The sequence below is a fragment of the Lissotriton vulgaris genome, chromosome 12 (assembly GCF_964263255.1).
Source record: "Lissotriton vulgaris chromosome 12, aLisVul1.2, whole genome shotgun sequence".
In the NCBI taxonomy this organism is placed as follows: Eukaryota; Metazoa; Chordata; class Amphibia; order Caudata; family Salamandridae; genus Lissotriton; species Lissotriton vulgaris.
In genome coordinates, this window is record NC_141700.1 from 444,669,883 (window position 1) to 444,691,811 (window position 21,929).

General features: G+C 33.7%; 7 non-coding genes across 7 annotated transcripts; all 7 read right to left on the bottom strand.

Moving 5' to 3' along the window:
• Window positions 1-632: 632 nt before the first annotated feature.
• TRNAT-AGU (transfer RNA threonine (anticodon AGU)) lies at window positions 633-706 on the bottom strand. Its single transcript has one exon. It is a non-coding gene; the product is annotated as a tRNA-Thr (tRNA).
• Window positions 707-5,725: 5,019 nt separating this feature from the next.
• Window positions 5,726-5,799, bottom strand: TRNAT-AGU (transfer RNA threonine (anticodon AGU)). Its single transcript has one exon. It is a non-coding gene; the product is annotated as a tRNA-Thr (tRNA).
• Window positions 5,800-7,764: 1,965 nt separating this feature from the next.
• TRNAT-AGU (transfer RNA threonine (anticodon AGU)) lies at window positions 7,765-7,838 on the bottom strand. Its single transcript has one exon. It is a non-coding gene; the product is annotated as a tRNA-Thr (tRNA).
• Window positions 7,839-8,783: 945 nt separating this feature from the next.
• Window positions 8,784-8,857, bottom strand: TRNAT-AGU (transfer RNA threonine (anticodon AGU)). Its single transcript has one exon. It is a non-coding gene; the product is annotated as a tRNA-Thr (tRNA).
• Window positions 8,858-10,822: 1,965 nt separating this feature from the next.
• TRNAT-AGU (transfer RNA threonine (anticodon AGU)) lies at window positions 10,823-10,896 on the bottom strand. Its single transcript has one exon. It is a non-coding gene; the product is annotated as a tRNA-Thr (tRNA).
• A 3,495-nt stretch (window positions 10,897-14,391) lies between these two features.
• TRNAT-CGU (transfer RNA threonine (anticodon CGU)) lies at window positions 14,392-14,464 on the bottom strand. The gene has a single exon. It is a non-coding gene; the product is annotated as a tRNA-Thr (tRNA).
• Window positions 14,465-21,603: 7,139 nt separating this feature from the next.
• TRNAT-CGU (transfer RNA threonine (anticodon CGU)) lies at window positions 21,604-21,676 on the bottom strand. Its single transcript has one exon. It is a non-coding gene; the product is annotated as a tRNA-Thr (tRNA).
• Window positions 21,677-21,929: the final 253 nt, after the last annotated feature.

Here is a 21,929-nt window from a genome sequence, read left to right on the forward strand (position 1 = left end):
AAGCATTTTATTTAATGTTTAAGATAACTTATTCTAAAGTTCTTAGATCCAGATGTTTATTCTTAAATTGTATTCAACATTTGTTTGATGAAAATTATTCGGAAAGCATGGAGAAAACAGTTAGGTTCTGCTGAGATTTGAACTCAGGATTTCCTGTTTACTAGAAAGGCGCTTTAACCACTAAGCCACAGCACCAACGTTAATACTAAGAAATGCATAAATTATTCATTGTTGATGATGAAAATGTGTTTCCTGTTATAAATTCTTCTTTATATGTATTGTAATCTTAAACAGGAAAACATACTCAATCACTACGCAAGTATTAATATGTTTTAATAAACAGGTACTCTTATAAAACCCAATTTCATTTCTTGAATTCTTTACAATTTTTTTTCATGAAGGTAATAATATTGCTCCAATCTAGGTAGACATTTCATCTACGTCTTTCTCATAGATATGTATTTTTTTCATTTTGCAATAACAGTATTCATTCTATAATCTTGAAAATACTTGTGTTTTTATAAGGTTTAAGATGATCTGTTCAACAGTAAGATGAATCAGACTTTTATATTTTAATTGTATCGGAATAAGACCTAATGAAAATGATTTGTTATATAACAATGAGAAAAGCAAGGCACTGCTGAGAGTTGAACTCAGGATCTCCTGTTTACTAGACAGGCGCTTTAACCAGCTAAGCCACAGCACCCACTTGATTATTAAATTTGAAACACTTTTCTTTATGGTGTTCAAGAGAATATTGCTTTTTCACTTTCATATTCTTTTCTAAGTTCACACACTTCTCTACTCAAACACTTAAGATGAATGAAGACTCTTCACTTATTCAAAAACACCTCTCTAATTTGAAGTTTATCCTATTCATATCATTTTAAAATATACCTTGCTGAAGAATGGATTAGTTGAATTCAACAATAGAGTGATCATTCACCTCTATCTTGTTCTTTGTCATTTTCTTTTCCCTATTTCAATCAATGCATTCCTACAAAAATCTTCACAATACTAAGTATTTTATTTAATTTTTAAGATAACTTATTCTAAAGTTCATAGAACCAGATGTTTATACTTAAATTGTATTCAACACTTGTTTGATGAAAATTATTCGGAAAGCATGGAGAAAACAGTTAAATGCTGCTGAGAATTGAACTCAGGATTTCCTGTTTACGAGATAGGAGCTTTAACCACTAAGCCACAGCACCAACAGTAATAGTAAAAAATGCATAAAGAATTTATTGTTAATGATGAAAATTTGTTTTCTGCTATAAATTCTTCTTTATATGTATTGTAATCTTAAACACGAAAGATACTCAATCACTACGCAAGGATTAATATGTTTTAATAAACAGGTACTCTTATAAAACCCAATTCCATTTCTTGAATTCTTTACAATTTTTTTTCATGAAGGTAATAATATTGCTCCAATCTAGGTAGACATTTCATCTACGTCTTTCTCATAGATATGTATTTTTTTCATTTTGCAATAACAGTATTCATTCTATAATCTTGAATATACTTGGGTTTTTATAAGGTTAAAGATGATCTGTTCAACAGTAAGATGAATCAGACTTTTATATTTTAATTGTATCGGAATAAGACCTAATGAAAATGATTTGTTATATAACAATGAGAAAAGCAAGGCACTGCTCAGAGTTGAACTCAGGATCTCCTGTTTACTAGACAGGCGCTTTAACCAGCTAAGCCACAGCACCCACTTGATTCTTTATTTTGAAACACCTTTCTTTATGGTGTTCAAGAGAATATTGCTTTTTCACTTTCATATTCTTTTCTAAGTTCACACACTTCTCTACTCAAACACTTAAGATGAATGAAGACTCTTCACTTATTCAAAAACACCTCTCTAATTTGAAGTTTACCCTATTCATATCATTTTAAAATATCCCTTGCTGAAGAATGGATTAGTTGAATTCAACAATAGAGTGATCATTCACCTCTATCTTGTTCTTTGTCATTTTATTTTCACTATTTCAGTCAATGCATTCCTACAAAAATCTTCACAATACCAAGCATTTTATTTAATGTTTAAGATAACTTATTCTAAAGTTCATAGATCCAGATGTTTATTCTTAAATTGTATTCAACATTTGTTTGATGTAAATTATTCGGAAAGCATGGAGAAAACAGTTAGTTTCTGCTGAGATTTGAACTCAGGATTTCCTGTTTACGAGAAAGGCGCTTTAACCACTAAGCCACAGCACCAACGTTAATAATAAGAAATGCATAAATTATTCATTGTTGATGATGAAAATGTGTTTCCTGCTATAAATTCTTCTTTATATGTATTGTAATCTTAAACAGGAAAACATACTCAATCACTACGCAAGTATTAATATGTTTTAATAAACAGGTACTCTTATAAAACCCAATTTCATTTCTTGAATTCTTTACAATTTTTTTTCATGAAGGTAATAATATTACTCCAATCTAGGTAGACATTTCATCGACGTCTTTCTCATAGATATGTATTTTTTTCATTTTGCAATAACATTATTCATTCTATAATCTTGAAAATACTTGGGTTTTTATAAGGTTAAAGATGATCTGTTCAACAGTAAGATGAATTAGACTTTTATATTTTAATTGTATCGGAATAAGACCTAATGAAAATGATTTGTTATATAACAATGAGAAAAGCAAGGCACTGCTGAGAGATGAACTCAGGATCTCCTGTTTACTAGACAGGTGCTTTAACCAGCTAAGCCACAGCACCCACTTGATTCTTACATTTGAAACACTTTTCTTTATGGTTTTCAAGAGAATATTGCTTTTTCACTTTCATATTCTTTCCTAAGTTCACACACTTCTCTACTCAAACACTTAAGATGAATGAAGACTCTTCACTTATTCAAAAACACCTCTCTAATTTGAAGTTTACCCTATTCATATCATTTTAAAATATACCTTGCTGAAGAATGGATTAGTTGAATTCAACAATAGGGTGATCATTCACCTGTATCTTGTTCTTTGTCATTTTCTTTTCCCTATTTCAGTCAATGCATTCCTACAAAAATCTTCTCAATACCAAGCATTTTATTTAATTTTTAAGATAACTTATTCTAAAGTTCATAGAACCAGATGTTTATTCTTAAATTGTATTCAACATTTGTTTGATGAAAATTATTCGGAAAGCATGGAGAAAACAGTTATGTGCTGTTGAGATTTGAACTCAGGATTTCCTGTTTACGAGACAGGCGCTTTAACCACTAAGCCACAGCACCAACGTTAATAGTAAGAAATGCATACATAATTTATTGTTGATGATGAAAATGTGTTTCCTGCTATAAATTCTTCTTTATATGTATTCTAATCTTAAACACGAAAACATACTCAATCTCTACGCAAGTATTAATATGTTTTAATAAACAGGTACTCTTATAAAACTCAATTTCATTTCTTGAATTCTTTAAAAAAAAATCATGAAGGTATTAATATTGCTCAAATCTAGGTAGAAATTTCATCTACGTCTTTCTCATAGATATGTATTTTTTTCATTTGGCAATAACAGTATTCATTCTATAATCTTGAAAATACTTGTGTTTTTATAAGGTTTAAGATGATCTGTTCAACAGTAAGATGAATCAGACTTTTATATTTTAATTGTATCGGAATAAGACCTAATGAAAATGATTTGTTATATAACAATGAGAAAAGCAAGGCACTGCTGTGAGTTGAACTCAGGATCTCCTGTTTACTAGACAGGCGCTTTAACCAGCTAAGCCACAGCACCCACTTGATTCTTAAATTTGAAACACTTTTCTTTATGGTGTTCAAGCGAATATTGCTTTTTCACTTTCATATTCTTTTCTAAGTTCACACACTTCTCTACTCAAACACTTAAGATGAATGAAGACTCTTCACTTATTCAAAAACACCTCTCTAATTTGAAGTTTACCCTATTCATATCATTTTAAAATATACCTTGCTGAAGAATGGATTAGTTGAATTCAACAATAGAGTGATCATTCACCTCTATCTTGTTCTTTGTGATTTTCTTTTCCCTATTTCAATCAATGCATTCCTACAAAAATCTTCACAATACCAAGTATTTTATTTAATTTTTAAGATAACTTATTCTAAAGTTCATAGAACCAGATGTTTATACTTGAATTGTATTCCTCACTTGTTTGATGAAAATTATTCGGAAAGCATGAAGAAAACAGTTAAATGCTGCTAAGATTTGAACTCAGGATTTCCTGTTTAGAAGATAGGAGCTTTAACCACTAAGCCACAGCACCAACGGTAATATTAAAAAATGCATAAATAATTTATTGTTGATGATAAAAATGTGTTTTCTGCTATAAATTCTTCTTTATATGTATTGTAATCTTAAACACGAAAAGATACTCAATCACTACGCAAGGATTCATATATTTTAATAAACAGGTACTCTTATAAAATCCAATTTCATTTCTTGAATTCTTTACAATTTTTTTTCATGAAGGTAATAATATTGCTCCAATCTTGGTAGGCATTTCATCTACGTCTTTCTCATAGATATGTATTTTTTTCATTTTGCAATAACAGTATTCATTCTATAATCTTGAAAATACCTGGGTTTTTATAAGGTTAAAGGTGATCTGTTCAACAGTAAGATGAATCAGACTTTTATATTTTAATTGTATCGGAATAAGGCCTAATGAAAATGATTTGTTATATAACAATGAGAAAATGCAAGGCACTGCTGAGAGATGAACTCAGGATCTCCTGTTTACTAGACAGGCGCTTTAACCAGCTAAGCCACAGCACCCACTTGATTCTTAAATTTGAAACACTTTTCTTTATGGTGTTCAAGAGAATATTGATTTTTCACTTTCATATTCTTTTCTAAGTTCACACACTTCTCTACTCAAACACTTAAGATGAATGAAGACTCTTCACTTATTCAAAAACACCTCTCTAATTTGAAGTTTACCCTATTCATATCATTTCAAAATATACCTTGCTGAAGAATGGATTAGTTGAATTCAACAATAGAGTGAACATTCACCTCTATCTTGTTCTTTGTCATTTTCTTATCCCTATTTCAATCAATGCATTCCTACAAAAATCTTCACAATACCAAATATTTTATTTAATTTTTAAGATAACTTATTCTAAAGTTCATAGAACCAGATGTTTATACTTAAATTGTATTCAACATTTGTTTGATGAAAATTATTCAGAAAGCATGGAGAAAACAGTTAGGTGCTGCTGAGATTTGAACTCAGGATTTCCTCTTTACGAGACAGGCGCTTTAACCACTAAGCCACAGCACCAACGTTAATAGTAAGAAATGCATACATAATTTATTGTTGATGATGAAAATGTGTTTCCTGCTATAAATTCTTCTTTATATGTATTGTAATCTTAAACACGAAAACATACTCAATCACTACGCAAGTATTAATATGTTTTAATAAACAGGTACTCTTATGAAACTCAATTTCATTTCTTGAATTCTTTAAAAAAAAAAATCATGAAGGTATTAATATTGCTCAAATCCAGGTAGAAATTTCATCTACGTCTTTCTCATATATATGTATTTTTTTTATTTGGCAATAACAGTATTCATTCTATAATCTTGAAAATACTTGTGTTTTTATAAGGTTTAAGATGATCTGTTCAACAGTAAGATGAATCAGACTTTTATATTTTAATTGTATCGGAATAAGACCTAATGAAAATGATTTGTTATATAACAATGAGAAAAGCAAGGCACTGCTGAGAGTTGAACTCAGGATCTCCTGTTTACTAGACAGGCACTTTAACCAGCTAAGCCACAGCACCCACTTGATTATTAAATTTGAAACACTTTTCTTTATGGTGTTCAAGAGAATATTGCTTTTTCACTTTCATATTCTTTTCTAAGTTCACACACTTCTCTACTCAAACACTTAAGATGAATGAAGACTCTTAACTTATTCAAAAACACCTCTAATTTGAAGTTTACCCTATTCATATCATTTTAAAATATACCTTGCTGAAGAATGGATTAGTTGAATTCAACAATAGAGTGATCATTCACCTCTATCTTGTTCTTTGTCATTTTCTTTTCCCTATTTCAATCAATGCATTCCTACAAAAATCTTCACAATACTAAGTATTTTATTTAATTTTTAAGATAACTTATTCTAAAGTTCATAGAACCAGATGTTTATACTTAAATTGTATTCAACACTTGTTTGATGAAAATTATTCGGAAAGCATGAAGAAAACAGTTAAATGCTGCTGAGATTTGAACTCAGGATTTCCTGTTTACGAGATAGGAGCTTTAACCACTAAGCCACAGCACCAACGGTAATAGTAAAAAATGCATAAATAATTTATTGTTGATGATGAAAATGTGTTTTCTGCTATAAATTCTTCTTTATATGTATTGTAATCTTAAACACGAAAAGATACTCAATCACTACGCAAGGATTCATATGTTTTAATAAACAGGTACTCTTATAAAACCCAATTTCATTTCTTGAATTCTTTACAAATTTTTTTCATGAACGTAATGATATTGCTCCAATCTTGGTAGACATTTCATCTACGTCTTTCTCATAGATATATATTTTTTTCATTTTGCAATAACAGTATTCATTCTATAATCTTGAAAATACTTGGGTTTTTATAAGGTTAAAGATGATCTGTTCAACAGTAAGATGAATCAGACTTTTATATTTAAATTGTATCGGAATAAGACCTAATGAAAATCATTTGTTATATAACAATGAGTAAATGCAAGGCACTGCTGAGAGATGAACTCAGGATCTCCTGTTTACTAGACAGGCGCTTTAACCAGCTAAGCCACAGCACCCACTTGATTCTTAAATTTGAAACACTTTTCTTTTTGGTGTTCAAGAGAATATTGCTTTTTCACTTTCATATTCTTTTCTAAGTTCACACACTTCTCTACTCAAACACTTAAGATGAATGAAGACTCTTCACTTATTCAAAAACACCTCTCTAATTTGAAGTTTACCCTATTCATATCATTTTAAAATATCCCTTGCTGAAGAATGGATTAGTTGAATTCAACAATAGAGTGATCATTCACCTCTATCTTGTTCTTTGTCATTTTCTTTTCCCTATTTCAGTCAATGCATTCCTACAAAAATCTTCACAATACAAAGCATTTTATTTAATATTTAAGATAACTTATTCTAAAGTTCATAGATCCAGATGTTTATTCTTAAATTGTATTCAACATTTGTTTGATGAAAATTATTCGGAAAGCATGGAGAAAACAGTTAGGTTCTGCTGAGATTTGAACTCAGGATTTCCTGTTTACGAGAAAGGCGCTTTAACCACTAAGCCACAGCACCAACGTTAATAGTAAGAAATGCATAAATTATTCATTGTTGATGATGAAAATGTGTTTCCTGCTATAAATTCTTCTTTATATGTATTGTAATCTTAAACAGGAAAACATACTCAATCACTACGCAAGTATTAATATGTTTTAATAAACAGGTACTCTTATAAAACCCAATTTCATTTCTTGAATTCTTTACAATTTTTTTTCATAAAGGTAATAATATTACTCCAATCTAGGTAGACATTTCACCGACGTCTTTCTCATACATATGTATTTTTTTCATTTTGCAATAACATTATTCATTCTATAATCTTGAAAATACTTGGGTTTTTATAAGGTTAAAGATGATCTGTTCAACAGTAAGATGAATCAGACTTTTATATTTTAATTGTATCGGAATAAGACCTAATGAAAATGATTTGTTATATATTACAATGAGAAAAGCAAGGCGCTGCTGAGATTTGAACTCAGGATCTCCTGTTTACTAGACAGGCGCTTTAACCAGCTAAGCCACAGCACCCACTTGATTCTTAAATTTGAAACACTTTTCTTTATGGTGTTCAAGAGAATATTGCTTTTTCACTTTCATATTCTTTTCTAAGTTCACACACTTCTCTACTCAAACACTTAAGATGAATGAAGACTCTTCACTTATTCAAAAACACCTCTCTAATTTGAAGCTTACCCTATTCATATCATTTTAAAATATACCTTGCTGAAGAATGGATTAGTTGAATTCAACAATAGAGTGATCATTCACCTGTATCTTGTTCTTTGTCATTTTCTTTTCCCTATTTCAGTCAATGCATTCCTACAAAAATCTTCTCAATACCAAGCATTTTATTTAATTTTTAAGATAACTTATTCTAAAGTTCATAGAACCAGATGTTTATTCTTAAATTGTATTCAACATTTGTTTGATGAAAATTATTCGGAAAGCATGGAGAAAACAGTTAGGTGCTGTTGAGATTTGAACTCTGGATTTCCTGTTTACGAGACAGGCGCTTTAACCACTAAGCCACAGCACCAACGTTAATAGTAAGAAATGCATACATAATTTATTGTTGATGATGAAAATGTGTTTCCTGCTATAAATTCTTCTTTATATGTATTGTAATCTTAAACACGAAAACATACTCAATCACTACGCAAGTATTAATATGTTTTAATAAACAGGTACTCTTATAAAACCCAATTTCATTTCTTGAATTCTTTACAATTTTTTTTCATAAAGGTAATAATATTACTCCAATCTAGGTAGACATTTCATCTACGTCTTTCTCATAGATATGTATTTTTTTTATTTGGCAATAACAGTATTCATTCTATAATCTTGAAAATACTTGTGTTTTTATAAGGTTTAAGATGATCTGTTCAACAGTAAGATGAATCAGACTTTTATATTTTAATTGTATCGGAATAAGACCTAATGAAAATGATTTGTTATATAACAATGAGAAAAGCAAGGCACTGCTGAGAGTTGAACTCAGGATCTCCTGTTTACTAGACAGGCGCTTTAACCAGCTAAGCCACAGCACCCACTTGATTATTAAATTTGAAACACTTTTCTTTATGGTGTTCAAGAGAATATTGCTTTTTCACTTTCATATTCTTTTCTAAGTTCACACACTTCTCTACTCAAACACTTAAGATGAATGAAGACTCTTCACTTATTCAAAAACACCTCTCTAATTTGAAGTTTATCCTATTCATATCATTTTAAAATATACCTTGCTGAAGAATGGATTAGTTGAATTCAACAATAGAGTGATCATTCACCTCTATCTTGTTCTTTGTCATTTTCTTTTCCCTATTTCAATCAATGCATTCCTACAAAAATCTTCACAATACTAAGTATTTTATTTAATTTTTAAGATAACTTATTCTAAAGTTCATAGAACCAGATGTTTATACTTAAATTGTATTCAACACTTGTTTGATGAAAATTATTCGTAAAGCATGAAGAAAACAGTTAAATGCTGCAGAGATTTGAACTCAGGATTTCCTGTTTATGAGATAGGAGCTTTAACCACTAAGCCACAGCACCAACGGTAACAGTAAAAAATGCATAAATTATTTATTGTTGATGATGAAAATGTGTTTTCTGCTATAAATTCTTCTTTATATGTATTGTAATCTTAAACACGAAAAGATACTCAATCACTACGCAAGGATTCATATGTTTTAATAAACAGGTACTCTTATAAAACCCAATTTCATTTCTTGAATTCTTTACAATTTTTTTTCATGAGCGTAATGATATTGCTCCAATCTTGGTAGACATTTCATCTACGTCTTTCTCATAGATATGTATTTTTTTCATTTTGCAATAACAGTATTCATTCTATAATCTTGAAAATACTTGGGTTTTTATAAGGTTAAAGATGATCTGTTCAACAGTAAGATGAATCAGACTTTTATATTTAAATTGTATCGGAATAAGACCTAATGAAAATGATTTGTTATATAACAATGAGAAAATGCAAGGCACTGCTGAGAGATGAACTCAGGATCTCCTGTTTACTAGACAGGCACTTTAACCAGCTAAGCCACAGCACCCACTTGATTCTTAAATTTGAAACACTTTTCTTTTTGGTGTTCAAGAGAATATTGCTTTTTCACTTTCATATTCTTTTCTAAGTTCACACACTTCTCTACTCAAACACTTAAGATGAATGAAGACTCTTCACTTATTCAAAAACACCTCTCTAATTTGAAGTTTACCCTATTCATATCATTTTAAAATATCCCTTGCTGAAGAATGGATTAGTTGAATTCAACAATAGAGTGATCATTCACCTCTATCTTGTTCTTTGTCATTTTCTTTTCCCTATTTCAGTCAATGCATTCCTACAAAAATCTTCACAATACAAAGCATTTTATTTAATGTTTAAGATAACTTATTCTAAAGTTCTTAGATCCAGATGTTTATTCTTAAATTGTATTCAACATTTGTTTGATGAAAATTATTCGGAAAGCATGGAGAAAACAGTTAGGTTCTGCTGAGATTTGAACTCAGGATTTCCTGTTTACTAGAAAGGCGCTTTAACCACTAAGCCACAGCACCAACGTTAATACTAAGAAATGCATAAATTATTCATTGTTGATGATGAAAATGTGTTTCCTGTTATAAATTCTTCTTTATATGTATTGTAATCTTAAACAGGAAAACATACTCAATCACTACGCAAGTATTAATATGTTTTAATAAACAGGTACTCTTATAAAACCCAATTTCATTTCTTGAATTCTTTACAATTTTTTTTCATGAAGGTAATAATATTGCTCCAATCTAGGTAGACATTTCATCTACGTCTTTCTCATAGATATGTATTTTTTTCATTTTGCAATAACAGTATTCATTCTATAATCTTGAAAATACTTGTGTTTTTATAAGGTTTAAGATGATCTGTTCAACAGTAAGATGAATCAGACTTTTATATTTTAATTGTATCGGAATAAGACCTAATGAAAATGATTTGTTATATAACAATGAGAAAAGCAAGGCACTGCTGAGAGTTGAACTCAGGATCTCCTGTTTACTAGACAGGCGCTTTAACCAGCTAAGCCACAGCACCCACTTGATTATTAAATTTGAAACACTTTTCTTTATGGTGTTCAAGAGAATATTGCTTTTTCACTTTCATATTCTTTTCTAAGTTCACACACTTCTCTACTCAAACACTTAAGATGAATGAAGACTCTTCACTTATTCAAAAACACCTCTCTAATTTGAAGTTTATCCTATTCATATCATTTTAAAATATACCTTGCTGAAGAATGGATTAGTTGAATTCAACAATAGAGTGATCATTCACCTCTATCTTGTTCTTTGTCATTTTCTTTTCCCTATTTCAATCAATGCATTCCTACAAAAATCTTCACAATACTAAGTATTTTATTTAATTTTTAAGATAACTTATTCTAAAGTTCATAGAACCAGATGTTTATACTTAAATTGTATTCAACACTTGTTTGATGAAAATTATTCGTAAAGCATGAAGAAAACAGTTAAATGCTGCAGAGATTTGAACTCAGGATTTCCTGTTTATGAGATAGGAGCTTTAACCACTAAGCCACAGCACCAACGGTAACAGTAAAAAATGCATAAATTATTTATTGTTGATGATGAAAATGTGTTTTCTGCTATAAATTCTTCTTTATATGTATTGTAATCTTAAACACGAAAAGATACTCAATCACTACGCAAGGATTCATATGTTTTAATAAACAGGTACTCTTATAAAACCCAATTTCATTTCTTGAATTCTTTACAATTTTTTTTCATGAGCGTAATGATATTGCTCCAATCTTGGTAGACATTTCATCTACGTCTTTCTCATAGATATGTATTTTTTTCATTTTGCAATAACAGTATTCATTCTATAATCTTGAAAATACTTGGGTTTTTATAAGGTTAAAGATGATCTGTTCAACAGTAAGATGAATCAGACTTTTATATTTAAATTGTATCGGAATAAGACCTAATGAAAATGATTTGTTATATAACAATGAGAAAATGCAAGGCACTGCTGAGAGATGAACTCAGGATCTCCTGTTTACTAGACAGGCACTTTAACCAGCTAAGCCACAGCACCCACTTGATTCTTAAATTTGAAACACTTTTCTTTTTGGTGTTCAAGAGAATATTGCTTTTTCACTTTCATATTCTTTTCTAAGTTCACACACTTCTCTACTCAAACACTTAAGATGAATGAAGACTCTTCACTTATTCAAAAACACCTCTCTAATTTGAAGTTTACCCTATTCATATCATTTTAAAATATCCCTTGCTGAAGAATGGATTAGTTGAATTCAACAATAGAGTGATCATTCACCTCTATCTTGTTCTTTGTCATTTTCTTTTCCCTATTTCAGTCAATGCATTCCTACAAAAATCTTCACAATACAAAGCATTTTATTTAATGTTTAAGATAACTTATTCTAAAGTTCTTAGATCCAGATGTTTATTCTTAAATTGTATTCAACATTTGTTTGATGAAAATTATTCGGAAAGCATGGAGAAAACAGTTAGGTTCTGCTGAGATTTGAACTCAGGATTTCCTGTTTACTAGAAAGGCGCTTTAACCACTAAGCCACAGCACCAACGTTAATACTAAGAAATGCATAAATTATTCATTGTTGATGATGAAAATGTGTTTCCTGTTATAAATTCTTCTTTATATGTATTGTAATCTTAAACAGGAAAACATACTCAATCACTACGCAAGTATTAATATGTTTTAATAAACAGGTACTCTTATAAAACCCAATTTCATTTCTTGAATTCTTTACAATTTTTTTTCATGAAGGTAATAATATTGCTCCAATCTAGGTAGACATTTCATCTACGTCTTTCTCATAGATATGTATTTTTTTCATTTTGCAATAACAGTATTCATTCTATAATCTTGAAAATACTTGTGTTTTTATAAGGTTTAAGATGATCTGTTCAACAGTAAGATGAATCAGACTTTTATATTTTAATTGTATCGGAATAAGACCTAATGAAAATGATTTGTTATATAACAATGAGAAAAGCAAGGCACTGCTGAGAGTTGAACTCAGGATCTCCTGTTTACTAGACAGGCGCTTTAACCAGCTAAGCAACAGCACCCACTTGATTCTTAAATTTGAAACACTTTTCTTTATGGTGTTCAAGAGAATATTGCTTTTTCACTTTCATATTCTTTTCTAAGTTCACACACTTCTCTACTCATAAACTTAAGATGAATGAAGACTCTTCACTTATTCAAAAACACCTCTCTAATTTGAAGTTTACCCTATTCATATCATTTTAAAATATACCTTGCTGAAGAATGGATTAGTTGAATTCAACAATAGAGTGATCATTCACCTCTATCTTGTTCTTTGTCATTTTCTTTTCCCTATTTCAATCAATGCATTCCTACAAAAATCTTCACAATACCAAGTATTTTATTTAATTTTTAGGATAACTTATTGTAAAGTTCATAGAACCAGATGTTTATACTTGAATTGTATTCATCACTTGTTTGATGAAAATTATTCGGAAAGCATGAAGAAAACAGTTAAATGCTGCTGAGATTTGAACTCAGGATTTCCTGTTTACGAGATAGGAGCTTTTACCACTAAGCCACAGCACCAACGGTAATATTAAAAAATGCATAAATAATTTATTGTTGATGATGAAAATGTGTTTTCTGCTATAAATTCTTCTTTATATGTATTGTAATCTTAAACACGAAAAGATACTCAATCACTACGCAAGGATTCATATATTTTAATAAACAGGTACTCTTATAAAACCCAATTTAATTTCTTGAATTCTTTACAATTTTTTTTCATGAAGGTAATAATATTGCTCCAATCTTGGTAGGCATTTCATCTACGTCTTTCTCATAGATATGTACTTTTTTTCATTTTGCAATAACAGTATTCATTCTATAATCTTGAAAATACCTAGGTTTTTAGAAGGTTAAAGGTGATCTGTTCAACAGTAAGATGAATCAGACTTTTATATTTTAATTGTATCGGAATAAGACCTAATGAAAATGATTTGTTATATAACAATGAGAAAATGCAAGGCACTGCTGAGAGATGAACTCAGGATCTCCTGTTTACTAGACAGGCGCTTTAACCAGCTAAGCCACAGCACCCACTTGATTCTTAAATTTGAAACACTTTTCTTTATGGTGTTCAAGAGAATATTGCTTTTTCACTTTCATATTCTTTTCTAAGTTCACACACTTCTTTACTCAAACACTTAAGATGAATGAAGACTCTTCACTTATTCAAAAACACCTCTCTAATTTGAAGTTTACCCTATTCATATCATTTTAAAATATACCTTGCTGAAGAATGGATTAGTTGAATTCAACAATAGAGTGATCATTCACCTCTATCTTGTTCTTTGTCATTTTCTTTTCCCTATTTCAGTCAATGCATTCCTACAAAAATCTTCACAATACCAAGCATTTTATTTAATTTTTAAGATAACTTATTCTAAAGTTCATAGAACCAGATGTTCATTCTTAAATTGTATTCAACATTTGTTTGATGAAAATTATTCGGAAAGCATGGAGAAAACATTTAGGTGCTGCTGAGATTTGAACTCAGGATTTCCTGTTTACGAGACAGGCGCTTTAACCACTAAGCCACAGCACCAACGTTAATAGTAAGAAATGCATACATAATTTATTGTTGATGATGAAAATGTGTTTCCTGCTATAAATTCTTCTTTATATGTATTGTAATCTTAAACACGAAAACATACTCAGTCACTATGCAAGTATTAATATGTTTTGATAAACAGGTACTCTTATAAAACTCAATTTCATTTCTTGAATTCTTTAAAAAAAATCATGAAGGTATTAATATTGCTCAAATCTAGGTAGAAATTTCATCTACGTCTTTCTCATAGATATGTATTTTTTTCATTTTGCAATAACAGTATTCATTCTATAATCTTGAAAATACTTGTGTTTTTATAAGGTTTAAGATGATCTGTTCAACAGTAAGATGAATCAGAGTTTTATATTTTAATTGTATCGGAATAAGACCTAATGAAAATGATTTGTTATATAACAATGAGAAAAGCAAGGCACTGCTTAGAGTTGAACTCAGGATCTCCTGTTTACTAGACAGGCGCTTTAACCAGCTAAGCCACAGCACCCACTTGATTCTTAAATTTGAAACACTTTTCTTTATGGTGTTCAAGAGAATATTGCTTTTTCACTTTCATATTCTTTTCTAAGTTCACACACTTCTCTACTCAAACACTTAAGATGAATGAAGACTCTTCACTTATTCAAAAACACCTCTCTAATTTGAAGTTTACCCTATTCATATCATTTTAAAATATCCCTTGCTGAAGAATGGATTAGTTGAATTCAACAATAGAGTGATCATTCACCTCTATCTTGTTCTTTGTCATTTTATTTTCACTATTTCAGTCAATGCATTCCTACAAAAATCTTCACAATACCAAGCATTTTATTTAATGTTTAAGATAACTTATTCTAAAGTTCATAGATCCAGATGTTTATTCTTAAATTGTATTCAACATTTGTTTGATGTAAATTATTCGGAAAGCATGGAGAAAACAGTTAGGTTCTGCTGAGATTTGAACTCAGGATTTCCTGTTTACGAGAAAGGCACTTTAACCACTAAGCCACAGCACCAACGGTAATAGTAAGAAATGAATAAATTATTCATTGTTGATGATGAAAATGTGTTTCCTGCTATAAATTCTTCTTTATATGTATTGTAATCTTAAACAGGAAAACATACTCAATCACTACGCAAGTATTAATATGTTTTAATAAACAGGTACTCTTATAAAACCCAATTTCATTTCTTGAATTCTTTACAATTTTTTTTCATGAAGGTAATAATATTACTCCAATCTAGGTAGACATTTCATCGACGTCTTTCTCATAGATATGTATTTTTTTCATTTTGCAATAACATTATTCATTCTATAATCTTGAAAATACTTGGGTTTTTATAAGGTTAAAGATGATCTGTTCAACAGTAAGATGAATTAGACTTTTATATTTTAATTGTATCGGAATAAGACCTAATGAAAATGATTTGTTATATATTACAATGAGAAAAGCAAGGCGCTGCTGAGATTTGAACTCAGGATCTCCTGTTTACTAGACAGGCACTTTAACAAGCTAAGCCACAGCACCCACTTGATTCTTAAATTTGAAACACTTTTCTTTATGGTGTTCAAGAGAATATTGCTTTTTCACTTTCATATTCTTTTCTAAGTTCACACACTTCTCTACTCAAACACTTTTTTTCAGTTCAAGAAGTCTTTATTCGATTAATTCATCATAAAAGACATAGATACAAGGTAACACAATAACATATATAAAAACAGTATTAAATCGTTGGTATCGAATGGCTTCTTGCAAAAGTATACAAAATTTAAAAGATTCAAATACAAATTACCACAGTAGTGCAGAATAAAACAATCTCGGCTAATTTAGGTTAATAAACCTACTTCTAATAATCCAGGCCCAGCCCAAAAACTTTGCTACCCCCACCACAATAATCGGATCCAAATTAGTTTTTAACAGTCTCAGGGCCTCAGCAGACGAGCGTGTACCTAGTTGGCTACAGACAGGTTTTAGCCACTTAGATCTGGGGGCTGAGTATTGGGGACACACAAACAACATATGAGATAGACTTTCCCCTGACCCTTGACAGTTTGCGCAAAACCCCTGACTAGCTTTTCCCCACTTGGTGGTGAAGTCCCCAATAGGGAGTGTGCCACATCTGAATTGGAAAAAGAGTTTCCGATCCAGGGGTTTGGTAATGATCTCCCAGTAGTTTTCTAACCTGGGAAGATCTTTGTGCACCAAAAATAAACCTGAAAGACTACTTGGGCTTGATTTTATAAAGGTATTGTGCATCACCCAGGCCCAATAGCACTCTTTGAGCTCATTTTTAGATGGAAAAGAGGCTGTCTCAGGTGACAACCACAGCTCAGAGAGGCCCAAAGATAGGAGAGTAGCCTTAAGATCTCTAAACCATCCTATTTTTAGTGCTCCCGGAGAGTTTTTTAACTCAAGGCAGGCTTCAGCATAGTGGTGTAGGACAGGGGTTGTCCACAGACGCCTCCAGAAGGAAATCGGTCGAAATCGTGCACAATCGACCACCGAATGGCACCCAAGGTCGTATAGTAGGGGAATTAAAGGTGTCGATTGTGGCAGACCAGTTGCCATCCTTAGAAATTTATTTTGAGAATGTTTCAGGGAGTCCAGGTTGCTACCTCCCCATAGCTCAGCACCATATAGCACTGCTGACAAAACCTTCCCACCATAGATCTTCATCAGCGGGGACATGGGTTTAGTAAAGGAGCTTTTATGTTCTTTAATCAATGCTCCCCCCAGCTGTTGATGTTTCAGGGTCAGGAGCTCGATCTGATGGGACCAATTGAGTGTGTCGCTAAATGAAACACCCAAATAAGTAAAATACTTGGTCTGCTCAAGGGGGGTATTCCCCATTAATACCCTAGCCTTGACCTGCTTGTGACCCCTCATGACCATAAATTTGGTCTTTGCAACGTTCACCTCTAGCTCATGCTCGCTGCAGAAACTCTCAAACCTCGACAGAGCAAGCTGTAATCCCTGCCTGGTTCTTGAAATCAAGAGAGTGTCGTCAGCGAACATGAGCAGAGGGATCTTCATGCCAGCCAAGCTTGGCGCATCTGTGGGGCAGCCCTCAAAATACTTGGTGACTCTGTTTATATATAAAGAGAACAGAGTTGGAGCCAAAACGCATCCCTGTCTGACCCCTTTCAGCACAGGAAACTTTTTGGTCACCTCACCAGGTTTTCCCCACCGTACATAGGCATAAGTCTCTGCATGAAGGTTGACAATGATACGAACTAAAGAGGGAGGCATACCCATTTCCAAAAGACTGTTCCAAAGCCCAACCCTTGGTACAAGATCAAACGCAGACCTAAGGTCTACGAAGGCCGCGTAGAGGTTACCTTTGCCAAGGGTGACCGTCTTCCAATGTAGAAGCATAAACCGAAAGGCCTGATCCAGAGTACTAACATGTGGTCTAAACCCTGCTTGGAGAGGAGTGAGTATATTGAATTCCTCAATCCAGGCCTGAACCCGGGAAAGGACAAGACGTGACACTATTTTTTGGACCGCGTCAATAAGGCTGATCGGCCGGTAGTTGGAAGGAACCGACCGATCACCCTTCTTGAAAATGGGCAAAATCTCAGCACCCGCCCATGAGACAGGCACCTTTGCTCCACTGGCCAGCGTGTTTGCCAGGAACAGTAGGTAGGGCACCCATAGGTCTTGGTCCTGTTGGAACAAATCCGCCGGGATACAATCCGGACCGGGAGCTTTGCCCCTAGGGATGGAATTCAAAACGTTTTCAACCTCTTTGGCTGAAAACACAAGGGTGTCAAAGGACAGCGGCCACCCAATAGGACTTTCCCAATCACTAAGGCACCTGAACTGATCCTCAAAATGGGACACCCATTTTTCTTGGTCGACAAAGGCTGGGCTCGGACGATCGTCCAAGGACTTACCCCATTTGAGGAGGTGCCAGAAATGCGTGAGATTTCTAGAACCGCAAGCCTCAACTAGAAGGGCCCAGCGTTCTTGATCCCAGGTCGCTTTGGCCCGCCTCTTGGCTATATTGTAGGCCTTCCTGGAAGATTTAATAAGAGCTGTGTCTCTAGATTTTAGAGCTTTGAACAGGTTTTGATGGGATGTACCACACTCATCATTGAACCAGTTCGCTGGCTTCCTCGGTTTCCCAATGCCCTTTTTAGCAACTATTTTAATAAATAGGGACTTAAGAGATGTGAACAGGCTGGCATGAATATCTAAGATTTTAGTAGATATTTGATTTGGGTCATCACATAGCTCAAATAATTTTAGGGAGTCAGAGACCAGAGATCTTATTTTGGTGCGAGCATCCACATCAACAGCAACCTTTGGCCACCGTACCCTCCTCAAGTCATTAGTTAATACCACGGCCTCTTGAACAGCGTTAGCGAGATGCACAGAGGGCTTGGAAAAACTAAAATCCTTGAGTTCCGCAAGGAGAGGTTCGTGGTCACTTTCAGGCCGAGGGCTGATTTCCATATCCAAAACTAAGGACCACAGAGTTACATCAACTAAGATATAGTCAATGCGACTACTAGATCTTCCATTAAAGAATGTTGGGTTGCCCAATCTGTCTGATCTGGTACGGCCGTTTAGGGCACGCAGTCCCCAATTCAGGCATAGGCCTTTAATAAAAGTGGCACTTTGAGACCATTTAGTGATCGGGGGAAGCTCCAATTGTGGAATACCCCAGGTCGAGTCCTCGTCCACCGATAACAACCCGTCATCCACACTTAGTGGTTCAAAGCAGGTGTTGAAATCACCCGTAACCACCATATGACCCTTTTGACGAGCTGAACCAAGGAATTCATCTAAAAGTAGTAGAGTAGATGAAACACGACCACCCTGAGTACCTCTTGCATACACATTAAACAGCAATATAACCAGTCCGCTATTAAGCTTCAGGCTAACAATGAGAATGTCAGGACAGTCTATGTGGATTTCTTTGGCAGAGACTCCTGCTAATTGGCGCACCCAAACAGTGAGACCCCCCATGGCCCTGCCTCTATGCCCTCTAACTGCAGGTTTGTTAAAGCTCAGATAACCTGGGAAGTATACTGGATGAGTTGACCAAGTCTCCTGAAAGGACCAGACATCACCTTGGCTGATGAAGTCTGCCCAATCAGGAATACAAATACAGGAATCCATACCCGCAACATTCCAGCAACCCAATAAAGTACCCTTGGGACGTGCCTGTACACCCGGAGCTGTAACAACTGCGGGGGGGGATCTACAGGGATGTTGAGAACCAACCATAGCAGCAACAACATCCACCGGAACCCCGTCATTAGGCGTCCTACAGACCCCGTCCCGAGGTGCCTGTGCTGGGAGTGGGCCAGTAGCAGAAACCACACAGGAGGGCAGAATTTCCTGAGACGGGGAGGTGGTATCCCGCCCAGTTGATGGAGCATGGACACCTTCTTCGCAACCAACAGCAGGAACTTTAACACATACAGTCTTACATTGAGGGGAGCATGAAAACAATCCTACCGAAGATATAAGCTGGGCATCTGTTCTGTACCCCCTAGTTTGTCAATCATTCGTTGACAGCCCAGAGAGTGGCTCATAAAGATTTCTCAGCGGGATATTCCACATATCCTTGGGATGGGGGGGCCTATTGGGATTAAAAAGAGCTGGAAATAGGCTGGGAGGCTGCAGAGCCTGTCTAAAAGCTAATGTGGGGGGGAACAAGGGATGCGGAGGATTATTGATAAAAGGCAATCCCATTGGTACAGCAGGGCCTGACTGCTGGATGTATGGCTTAGCCCAGCCCGGTGTTTGGGGGGGGCAGTTGTAGGTGGATTCAATGTAAGAGCGATACAAAGCTTCAGGGTTAAAGTGGGGAACATGAAAACTTGACGAAAAGTTGGACCATTTGGGTAGATTTTTGGCTTTGCTACCTCCACCAAGTTGACTTTTGTGTGGGTTAGTCAGGGTTTCAGGGTAAAAATATCCTAGGTTCCTTGTGGAAATCCCACCCTCGTTGTTCCCCACATACCAGTCAGAGAGATGAGATACAACCCTATGGTCTCTAAAGTTAATAATAATAATATCCCCTTCAATATCCTTGGGACGCACCCCAACCCACTTACATCTTCTAACCGTTACAATATCCCCGTTAAGGTTCGGAGGGAGGGGTCTATTTGTTTTTAACCAGAAAATGACTTTGTTCTTTAGACTTTCGTCATTTTCCCTGTCCCCTTCCTGTAAAGGTGGCACACCTGCCATAACAATAACAAAGTTTAAGGAATCAGGTGGCAGGTCGACAAACCTTTTCGAGGGTAGGGATTTCTTCTGTTTGCTATTTATGTCGGCAAGTTTGCCCATCCCATTCTTTTTTGCTGTTACTACCCTCTTTGGTAATGGTTTGGTAGTTGCTACACTGGGGGTAGCAGCCACAGGAGGTTGAGATAATGTAGAATTTGGAACCACTAACGTAGCTTTGCTAGATATGGAGACAGTTTTAGTTGAGTTGGAGGTAAGTGTTTTAGTGGAAGTGGACGTAGACTGACCAGTGGCCTTGGATGGTACACCTGCAGTATGGAATAGGCTAGCAGGGGTACTGGGGGGATTATTGATCTTAGCCATGCCTGAGGAATGGGATGATTCAAAGGACGCCACCAGGCGGTCCAATTTGTCCCCCATAACCCTTACACGTTCCAACAAGGGAAGCATGTAAGATTTAATGAGTTTCCCCAAGATGTCAACAGTCGCTTCATCCACCCCAATGGGCACTGACGCAGAAGGTATTGCAACAGGGGCAGTAGGCGAATATTGCTTTTTCACTTTCATATTCTTTTCTAAGTTCACACACTTCTCTACTCAAACACTTAAGATGAATGAAGACTCTTCACTTATTCAAAAACACCTCTCTAATTTGAAGCTTACCCTATTCATATCATTTTAAAATATACCTTGCTGAAGAATGGATTAGTTGAATTCAACAATAGAGTGATCATTCACCTGTATCTTTTTCTTTGTCATTTTCTTTTCCCTATTTCAGTCAATGCATTCCTACAAAAATCTTCTCAATACCAAGCATTTTATTTAATTTTTAAGATAACTTATTCTAAAGTTCATAGAACCAGATGTTTATTCTTAAATTGTATTCAACATTTGTTTGATGAAAATTATTCGGAAAGCATGGAGAAAACAGTTAGGTGCTGTTGAGATTTGAACTCAGGATTTCCTGTTTACGAGACAGGCGCTTTAACCACTAAGCCACAGCACCAACGTTAATAGTAAGAAATGCATACATAATTTATTGTTGATGATGAAAATGTGTTTCCTGCTATAAATTCTTCTTTATATGTATTCTAATCTTAAACACGAAAACATACTTAATCTCTACGCAAGTATTAATATGTTTTAATAAACAGGTACTCTTATAAAACTCAATTTCATTTCTTGAATTCTTTAAAAAAAAATCATGAAGGTATTAATATTGCTCAAATCTAGGTAGAAATTTCATCTACGTCTTTCTC